Raw genomic sequence first — 11490 nt, 5'->3', positions numbered from 1 at the left:
CTCTCTCTCTCTCTCTCTCTCTCTCTCCCCCCCCCTCTGTCTCTCTCATTGTCAGTGATTCTGTGAATAGACACAGTGCTTTGTAAATTTTGCAAAATCTTTTTCTGCTCAGTTCTTACTTACAGTCTGCTCAGTTCAGACTTACAAAAACTGTTTTCCAGGACACCCACGGTGAAGCATCAGTTCCCAGCACCTAGGTATCTCACCCTGTGCAGAGAAGTATGCTCTCTTTTTTCACCAGTCTTCTTGAATGACAAAATGGATTCTGATGTCTGAGTTTAGTGTCTTGCCTTATTTTCCAGTACTCTGATTCAACTGGCTGTTTTCAGCATGGATGCACAGGGACTTGGACTCACTGCATATTAAATTGTAATGTTGGATTTTTCTTTTTCAATTCAAGGCAAATATGGGAAGTTGAATTTTGAACTAAAGCAAATGAGGAGAAGAGAATGCAATAATTTCCAACTTGGAATTATTTTTCAACTCCACAGTGCGTTCATTGGCGTCAGGTCAAGCATGTCGAGGGGTAGCTCCTCTCTGAGCTTATCCTAATACTACCTCTCTCTTCTATTTCTTGCCAGTTCCTAGGTATCTCTACTTCAGGGCCCTGGGATTCAGTGCCTGACAGCAGAGTGGAGGATACACAGAGATTCTGGAGTGCCAGAGCCTGGACTTGGGTCTCAACCATGGCAGTCATGCTCAGTGATGTTCTGTAGAGGTATCTTCTATTTCATGACTATCATTCCCTCACTGTAAGGTGGACACAATCAGATCATGGCTAAGAGTGAATTACTCCAAGGGGATAATGTGGGTGAAACACTTTGGGCAACTATAAGTATTTGACAAGTACTGGTTGCCTTTGTTTAACTTTTGGTTCCCTCAAGTAATCTATCTACCTACCTAACCTAGCATGTTCTATTTCAATATAAAAATTTTAATCTTCTTTACACTCCACCACCTCTTGCCAAGTTTACAGCTTGTGAGATCAGTTGGGTAGTAGAGAAATGAGATCTTTGGCTCAACTGATAACACCTCCCATACATGACCAAGGTAGGGGCTACATCCTGAGGCACTGTAAGTCAGGACCTTAAGAGATCACCAAGTCCCAGAGAAATCATCATGGCTGTCATTCACCTTGGAGAGGCCAAGGACACGTATAAGACTTCAGCTCCACAAACAGTGGAACAAAAGAACTGAAAGGAAGGAAGACTAGAGTTCAGGGCTTTGTATAGGAAATCATCTAAGTAAATTCATAGTTAACAGACTGGAAAGTTAACAGCCCTGGAAAGGATTAAGGGACAGAAAAAGATTTAACTAGATCTGGCACAGAACTTCCTTGGCATGTCTTTTACTCTGAGCTTCATCAACTCTTTCTCAATAAAACTTAGTAACACTCTTCTAAACCACACTGGATTGTGTTCTTCTCCATCAATCACTAAGAAAATGACACACAGGCTTTGCCCATAATCTGATCTTATAGAAGCATTTTTTTTTCAATTGAGCTTCCTACCTCTCATATGAATCTATCTCATATCAAGACAACAAAAAACTACCTGGCACATATACTTACTTATGATTTGAACCTATAAGGCTACTGATGGAATAGTCAATCAATACTTCATTCCTTTTTGAGGAATGATCTTTTTGTGTACCAAGCTGACCTAAAGCCTCCTTTCCACCTGATTCTGCCTCTGAAATACTAGGATTATATGCCAGGCAAGAATCCAAGTATTTCATTTGGAATTATATCTCACTATACGATAGTTATTCAATCTACAGGGTATAGTCCCAAGTACATCACATACATTAATTTAACTTTGGAAAGATCTCAGTAAATATATACAATCTCATTTTTATAGCCAAAGAACCAAAGACAGATAAAGGTTAGGTGGCTTCCCAAGGTCACACAGTAAATTAGAGGCCAAACTAAGAATTGAATCAAACTGATTAGCTCCAGTCTTAAGGCATCAATAAAAGAAAAACAAGTTTGGGTTAGTACAAATAACTGATTTTTAAATCTTCCATGGAATTATTTATTCAATAAAGAGTACTTGGAATCGTCCAGTTTTTAAGTTGTGTTGCATGGATATTATTATGAACAAAGATATTATATTGATATATTATATGTTATATGTTATATATTATATATTATATATATAACATAAAATAAACAGCAAAAGTAAGCTCACTGGGAAAGAGTAGGATTTCTTCTCCCATCAGTCAGTGGTAAATCAAACACCACTTGTGTGATATAGGAGTTTTTTCCAATGGCAAATTCTCTTCTGAAGGGAGGAAGGAAAGTCATTAGGACTTAGGAAGTAAGTAAAACTTTGACCCAGAATTGTTCCTGTCTAAAAGAACTTCAGGACAAAAATAGAGAAGAGACTGAGGGAAAGGAGGTCCAGTGACTGGCTCAATTTGGGATCTATCTCAAGGGGAGGCTCCAAGGCCAGACACTATTAGTGATGCTGTTGTATGTTTACAGACAGGAGCCTAGCATGGCTGTCCTCTGAGAGGCTAAACAAGCAGCTGAGACAAATGCACATACACCCAACCAATGGACTGAAGTTCTGAAGTTGGAGACTCTTATGGTTGAATTAGGGAAAGGCTAGAAGAAGCTGAGGAGGAGGGATACCCTACAAAAAGACCAGCAGTCTCAACTAACCCAGACCCCTTAGATCTTTCAGACACTGAGCCACCAACCAGGCAGCATACAAGATCTGGTCTGAGGGCTTCAACATATTTGTAGTAGATGGCTGCCTGGTCTAACCTCAGTGAGAGAAGATGTGCCTAGTCTAACTCTCAAGAGACTTGAAGCTCTAGGGAGTAAGGAGGTCTGGTGGGGGGCATCCTCTTAGAGACAGGGAGGAGGAAAAATAGGATGAGGAACTGTGGGTGGGGGAACTGGGAGGGTGGTAATCACTGGACTATAAAAAATAAAATAATAATAATAATAATAATAAAAAGCTTACAAGACCCAATAAGTAAACCTAACCAGTCCACAAAGCTAACAAAACAGAATAGTCACACTACCCTACTGCTGGTGAGGACAGACATTGACATCTGTGCTGCTTGCAAGTCTTGTGTAGGGAGTCCCAGAGATAAGACTTTTTGAGACCTCCCATACTAAACTAGAACTGTCAGTGATAAAGCTGCCATTGAGTCACCAATGCTCCCGTTAGTAACCACACCCATGTTCCTGTAGGTAGCTCTGATGCACTCACTGGTTCACTTAGACTTAGGTAGGATTATTTCTTTCATCTGTCTTTGGTGTCCTATCTGGGGTTATTCATGGTTGTTCACATCTCCCCAGAAAAAGTAACCAAACAAGGTGAAGGTGACACGTCCTTTCTGCCTTGGAGTGCAGACTCTTCAAAAATGACCTCCCCCCCCCTCTCTCTGGGTATGTGTGTAATTTACAAATCTTTGCATTGATCTATAGATCCTCTGATTAGTTAACTACCTATATTTCCTACATTTTGGGTATAAGGTGCCCTGTTTTGGTGATGGTTGTATATACAGTGTAGTATTCTAAAATTTTTCATGAAGGGTTTAAAAATCTCCTCCTCCTGGAAGGCAGTTGTTAACCAGGGTTATTTTTCCCACTGAACACATTGTGGAAGCAAGGCGCGCAGGCGCGCGCACACACACACACACATACACACACTTTGAGATTTGGGGATTTTAATATTCCTATCTCAGAAGATCTGTATTTGAGGTGGATCTTCCCACTTAAAATTATTTAATCAAGAAAAATCCATTACAGGTATACCTACCTGTTTGGATTTTAGCTAATTCTAGATGAAGTCAATGGACAACCAAGAACAACCACCACAAACCCCATTAGAACACTTGTGAAATTCTATTTTACTATTCATTTTGTGTTTACTTTCCTTCAAATCTGTAGTCTTAGAATTTCTCCTGGAAACAGGGTAACTTGTTTTTTTTTGTTGTTGTTGTTGCTTTTTTTTTGTTTTTTTCTCAGCCTCAAGACCTAGCATAGTTTAGCTTAGGATGGAAATACATCCAGATAGGTCTCTTGATCTTTTAGTGGTAACTTTGAGTATTTAATCTATTGTGACGTACACATTTATTTTTTTTTACTTTAATTTTGACAGATTTGTACATTGGTAAACTACCTACAATTTCCCCCTTCCATTCTGTCTTTCTTATTTGTCCCCTTCCAAGTTTATTAAATCAAAGAATTTTGTGAAATTCTTACTCTTGTCAAATGAGTTAACTAAGATAAATGTTCAGAGAATCACTGTCCTTTTGGAGAAAAAAAAAGAGTTTAGTGTTCTGTAGTAGCTGGAGTAGATGTTAAAAAAATAGTGTGCCCTTCTAAGAATCAATTTTCTTTCTATTTCTATTTTGAAAATATTTACTTTTTGTTTTGTTATTTTCAAAATTGATTAAATTTTAAATTCATACTCACATGCAGTACTTTACTAAAAGTACAATAACCTTTTCTCCTAACCTAGAAACTTCAAAGGTTTCAAGCACAGACCATTATCAAACAGGGAAAGGTGTATAGTTAAACTCCAAAGAAGTGGTTCTATCACTTGGCTGGAAGACCTCAAAGGCACCTGACTTCCTGCCGCTCCCAATCAAGTATGTGTGTGTGTGTGGGTGTGTGTGTGTCTGTGTCTCTATCTATGTCTATATAATCTTTTATTTTTGCTGTTGAATAGAGGGAAGGCTATTTGTGTCTTTCCAGTAAATCCTCCTTTTGTGTTTCTATGCAGAAAATCAAGTTTCTGATATTTGATGTTAAATTTCCTAACTTGTGTATTCATGGACATTCTAAAGTTCCCAAAATAAGCTCCTGGAAGCCACAGAATTGAGGTTTGGGCCCAAGTTATTTATATTCAAAATGTTTTACTCATTTTTGGCCTATCTGTTATGCAATACTTGAAGCCAAGTAAATATACAATAATCCTGTTATCTTTGAAAGCAAGAAGTAGGTCTAAACAACATTACTTCAGAATTCTTGGGAAGATGAAGCACCAAGAGGTGGGCCTTCACTATATCTTACTATTCAGAGGAAACTTCAGAGTGTAGTAATTTTCCCAATATATCAAGGATATTTCCAAAAGCATCACCTACATTAACTCAACTCTCACAATACCCTCCTTGTTAGATTATAAAATAGACTCAAAGTGGTGGTGCTGATGGCAGCGACTCAACCTGCATCTGAACTGGACTTTGCTAGAGAACAGAATCCTAGTGCATTTCCTAGTGCAATTAGAGGCCTTTAATGGTTGGCTGAATGTTCCTCACTGCAGCTGGCAGTAGCTTCTCATCCAACAGAGTCGAAGTGCTAACCACTGACTGTCCCAGCTCTGAGTAGCCTCTCTCTGTCATCCATCCATATAAAACCCAAAATGCTTTTGCAGCTACATGCTGTATACTGTCTCCTATTGTCCAAGGCAGATGGATGGTTTTGTTTGATTTTTATTAAACTGTTATTTTTTCATAGAGAATGGCTATGTTCAGTAGTCTCTTGCTGTTCCTGCTTATTTATACTCTTGAGTACATATTAGTGTTTTTTCTTCAGTAGATTAAAAAGACTCAGGCACAAAGAGATTATCAGTCACACTGTAGATCCTTGACAAAGACCCTGCAACAGTGTCATGACTAAGAGCTGAAACAGAATTTTAATGCAATCCAAGCAAGAGTAGCATTTGGTTCTATGTGTGTGTTTGTGTGTATTGGGTAAGGCTGGTATCTGGATGGGGGTCCAGGTAAGCAGGTCCATACAGCCCTGTAAACAGATAAGAAGCAGTGACGTTCATCCAGGTAGACCCTGCTCTGTAGTTTGGGATCTAGAATTAGGAGTTTTATTTCCATTGATTCAGAGACCAAGACCAACGGGGTGACACAAGCTTGGATGTCAGATATGCACCTGGATTTGAGCCACAGCCTGAAAAATTATTCACATGCAACTTTGCTTATGTTTCTTACAAACTCAGTGTCTGGTTTTTAAATTATAACTTGGAGTTAATTGTCATCACCTCATAGAGTCATGGAACCTGATGTGAAACATGAACACTGTGCTCTGCTGGGCAGACTGTACGCCCTTAGCAACAGATAGCTGTTTTTGTTGGTAGCAATACTGACTGATACTGAGTGATGATGGTAAGGCTCCCATTTCTCATCTCTACCCTCCAGGCCATCCTATACCATCTGACCTCCACTTGCTGACCTGCCTCACCACATAACTTCTCCACCGACACAGGGATGCCCTGCCTTTTCCTTTTCCAGCCTCATGTCACACGCTCCACTGCTGAAGCACTAGTTGGAAAGACTGAGTAATGGTAACTAATTTCTTCATTATTTGTTCAACTGGAAGAGTTAGCATTTCCCAGAGCCTCCCCATCCCTAGAGTTCTGACAGAGCAACTACACACATCCCCTCTTGATCCCCCACAGTAGCTCCATCATCTAGGCATGTTCTCTCTGCCTTTCCTCTCAGGACAGACCTTGTCCAAGATCATACAATCAGTTAGCTAGTGACTGTAGATTAGCTAGCTCTAGACTCAAAGACTAGACTCATTAGCTTAGTCTTTGATTCCAAATCCAGTGTTTCTATGAGCATTTGAGAAGAATGAGACCAAGAAGAGATGGTTGGATTCTAGAGAGAGGGAAAATAAGCCAAGCAACACTACAAGCAGGTTGCCCTATTTTAGGAGAACATATGTTTTTTCATTAAGCTTTTGAAAGTTAATCCAAGATAAATACCACCACCATTTGGAACCATTGAAGGGACGGATAAGTGTGTATTTTTTCAAGCCTGAAGCTACCCAGACATGTTTCAAGGAAATGTCAAACACAAATGTATCTAACCGTCTAGGTCTCCTGATATTGCCCGGCACAGTGCTCTTTCTCTCTGTGCTGTAGAAGATGCGGACTGCCCGCATCCCTATGGAGTGGGCACATCCTTTCATTTTGATCATTTACCAAGTCTGCATATCATGGAACCAGGATTGCTCCAAGTGTGTCCATCTCTTCATTTCTCTGTGTGGTTTATTGCACACCCACTGTGCAATACACAGGCTGCTCAGAGCCTTTGCTCAATGAGATCAGCAGTATTAGACTCTAAAATATAGGGATACATGACCAGACATATCTCCATGTTCTGATGCTAACTTATTTGGGGCTCTGGTGCTATCATATCCCTTACTCCAGGGAACTGCTGACATTATTACCTAGATAACCATAGCATTTGTCAAACTATCATTGTCTCCTAGAACCTTTCCCCAGGGAATGCCCTCATGTGTTCTCAGGATGGTGAATAATGAATTCTGCAAATGAAAGCCTTGCTTCTTTGGCTTTGATGGCTAATAGTTGAAAAGCTCTTGATAGTTGCTCTACTTTATAGCCTAAGACAACCCGCACACTGTAAAAGAGGCAACCTATTACTGCCAAAAGATACAGTTGTAGTCAAGGGAAGATGTGAGTTTTGGTCCATAAATGACCCCTCATTCTGAGCTCCAACATACATGGATGGGTCTGGAGATTGTGAGTGAGGGGTCACACCTGCACAGATGTAGGTTCAGAAAAACAGACTAACCTGAGGAGTGGAGTGAGAAATGTACTGGAAAAAAAATGAAGGAGAAAGCGATAGTAGACAATTATGAAAGAGAGAGAAGGAGGCAGTATGGATAGAGGGCAAAGGTAAGGGGTTAAAGGGGCCTTAAAATGCCCTGAAGTGATGGGCAACATGCTCCTGAGGATGTAGGTGCTTTCTGCCCCATCTTCTCCCAGACTTGAGGAAACTTTGTTGTATACAAGAATGGCTTGTGTGACTGAGTTCTGATTCAAAATAGATAGAAGGATAAAGTTCCTGTCTCTGGAGTCCATCCTGTTCTTAGCTCACAAATTCCAGTTCCTTTAAGACATGAGCCCTTCTGGTCTGGAAATCTCTGACTTTCCCCACCCAACCTTAACCAAAGCCCCTTAGACTTTGCCTAGGGTCATTGCCACATCATGCTTACTATTCTCCCTCCAGAATCATTCTGGCCTTATGACGTCCAACAGTCTTTGCTGAATCGTGCATTCTGTCTAGCTCCTTCTGTGAATACACAGAGTAAACCTCTCCACAAGTGACCAGCCTGAGGTCACACAGCTAGGGCTTGAGGTAGCACTTGTATGAGTCTGCTGACTCCTGGTGCAATGCATACTCATAGCCGGGGGCTTTGATTCTACTGTAACTCTGGAGGTCTGCAGCAGACCAGTGTCTAGTCAGACCACTGGTAGTTTTCCTCAGACAAATTGTATGAGGAATCAGAAAAGTGAAATCTGCCCAAGCCTGGGTCTAAGGTGTCCCTCCCATGCATCTGAAACCGGAAGTTGTCAGGCACCTGACCAGGGCTGCAGATGTTTCTAGAAGGTACACCAAGGGAAAGGAAATTTATAGCAAAGGGGCTCCAAGAAAACAATAAAGATGTACTCTTTTTTTTTTTTAAAGAGAGTTATGTAGGAGCTGAGCTGCTTCTGGTCTGACATAGGGTTCATTCTTTCAAGGATTTCCTCCCCTGAATCTTGGATACACTAAGCATACCAGGGTCTAAGAGTGAAGGAAGAGCTCTTGGAAGACAAGGACAAGAGAGATTTTGCTTCAGACCCAGAATACAGAGGATCAGGGAAGGAAAAGGAGATTGCAGGCTCTGGGAGATACTATGACTAGAGGTCAGGACCTCTAAAGTGGTACCCGGAAACAAACTGGAGACAACATCCTCACTATAGACCCCTAGGCCATGTCTGTGTTCCAAGAAAGGTCAGGAGCTGAGACAATGGAGGCAGAGTGACTTCTCACCCAAATCCCATAGCCTGTAGGTAGAGAACAGCCCAGAAAGGACAGGAAGGTCTTCAGAATGCTGAGTTCTGTTTCATCAACAGTTCCTTGGAGTGAGTGCTTGAAGTCAGCTTGCCTCATAAAACCTAAAGAAATGGAACCTTGTCCATGTGCAGGAGGAAATGACCATGGGGATTCCTGTTCCCTTTTCTCTCCCTCTTCACTCAGGTTGGAAGGAATCCCCGCACGGTTAAACTTTCACTCTGTCGTTCACAAGTTTTTCCTCTTGGAAAAATCACCCCTTCAAGCCTCAACTTCCTCATCCGTCAAGTTACGACAATAAGTGCCCAGACTTTAGAAAATGGAAGACAGTAGTGTTCTGTAGGAAATATAAATGAAGGTTGCAGCAGATACTTGGCCCATACACCAGTGTCTATTGGCTGTAGTTATGAATACTTTAGAAGAATATTTTGCCAGGGCCACATTCCCAAGAGCCCTGAAGTGCCCAGGGATTATCTAGGTTAGACTTCTTCAGTTATTCATTTGAGTTCTGGTAGTGATCTTCCAACATGACTCCCAATGGAGCCTTCTAGAATTCTCATTGCAAATTCTGAGACTTAACTGGGACCTGACTACAGGAGGCTGGCCTTTCCCGTGCACTTGTCCTCATGATTTTAATGCTAGTGTTTTCTTTCACTGTTTTAAATGTGCCTTGTCTTAATATTGACTTGACCTTTGTTCATACTGACCCCTTTGCCCCACATTCTCTCCCTTCCTGTATATGTGGCCAACTTTGCTTGCTCTTCATGTCTTGGCTGAGAAATAATTTGTCCAGAAAAGATTTTACATTCCTCACCCTGACTAAATTCTTTTATATGCTCCTGTCATCCCTCACAATTCATGAGGCGATCTTCATACTTACATAACAGTTGCTTTAATTCCATTTTCTTTAATAAATGGAAAACTCCATAAGGGCTATCATCATAAGAAACCTACTGTGGCTGGTCACTTGTACAGAGTCTAAAAATGCTTCACCCCTGTATTTGTAACATTCTTTATCATTTTCTGCATGCTGTTGGCTCACTAGCTCATGTGTAACTTCATTGAAAAGTTTCACAAGTGTGTACTAGTTTTACAAAGCAGTGGGTTTCATAATAGTGTTTTTGTTCAAGCATATCTTATACATTGACTACATTCATTCCCCCTTTCTCTCTCTCATCTCCCTCTGTCTCCTCCTCTATCTCTTCCTAAATAGTCTTCCTTCTAGGTGTGTGTGTGTTAATTTGCTTCCATATTTTAAAGGAAGTATGCAATATTTGTCTTTCTGGGCCTGGCTTACATCACTGTTTTAATTCTAACCATTTTTATGCAATTAATATAATTTCATTTTTATAGCTGCATAAAACTCCATTGTACACAGACAGCACATTTGTTTGATCCGTTAACTTGTTAATGAACACCTAGGCTGATTGCATGATAAGACTGTAGTGAATAGTAACATAATAAGCATGGATTCACAGGAGGCTCTGTAGAATGCTGGCTTAGCTTCCTTTTGGAGTACACCCTGGCATGGAATAGGCTTGAAGCTGAGGTGTGTGGTTGTTCTAATCTGAACGTCTGGTGGCTTCACTAGCTTCCATCACAGTATACAATACTCCTTTTCCCCGAATTCTCTCAGGCTGAAGGACTGAAATGGCAACTTCCCCGTGTAGTTTTGATTTGCACTTCCATGACAGGTAGGAATGTACTACTCTTCAGTTCTTCCTTTTCATGTTTGTTTGGGACCAAGGAAATCATAAGCATCTGACTTTTTCTATAGAAACAACAACAACAAAAGCAACAATAACAACAGAATCTTTCCTTTGTATAATTAGCTTTTGTTACAGAAATGATTCATACTTTTAGAAGTACAAAATATAAATGTGAAGAAATGAAAATCATTACAAAGTCTCTTTTCTTATAAATCTATAAAAACATGTCACTTTCTATATACAGCATTGTAACCTGAGGGTTTTGTTTTTCATTTAACAATGCATCTGGACACATTCCAATGCTTAGAAATATGTAGCATATTTTAATGACTGGATGTATTAAATATCATTATAAAAATTATGTTTAATTCCTCAATAGTGGACATTTAGATTTTTCTGTTTTATTTTTTTAATATGGCGAACCACATTATAGCAACTCTCTTTGTTCTTAAGTCTGTGTCCGTATCTATGTTTTCTTCCCTTGATTAAAATCTTATCAGTGAGGGGCTGGAAAGATGATGGCTCAGTGCTTAAGAGCACAGACTGCTCTTCCAGAGGTCCTGAGTTCAATTCCCAGCAACCACATGGTGCCCCACAACCATCTGTAATGGGATCCAATGCCCTCTTCTGGTATGTCTGAAGACAGTGACAGTGTATTAAGATATATAAAATAAATAAATCTTTAAAACATTATTTATTATAAAAATTTTTTATGAAGGAACATCTATATTCAAGGACAATTTTCAGAGTTTTTTGATGCACACTGTCAAACTGTACCTCAGGAATGTATAATCCAGAGTATGGTAGGAATTATTTTCCGAATCTTCTATAGCAGTGGTTCTCAACATTCCTAATGCTGTGAGCCTTTAATACAATTTCTCATGTCATGATGACTACCAACCATAAATTTATTCTGTTGCTATTTTATAACTGTAATTTTGCC

This window comes from Grammomys surdaster, unplaced genomic scaffold, assembly GCF_004785775.1.
Source record: "Grammomys surdaster isolate TR1022 unplaced genomic scaffold, NIH_TR_1.0 365, whole genome shotgun sequence".
NCBI classification, from domain to species: domain Eukaryota; kingdom Metazoa; phylum Chordata; class Mammalia; order Rodentia; family Muridae; genus Grammomys; species Grammomys surdaster.
Note: the sequence above shows the minus strand (reverse complement) of the source record.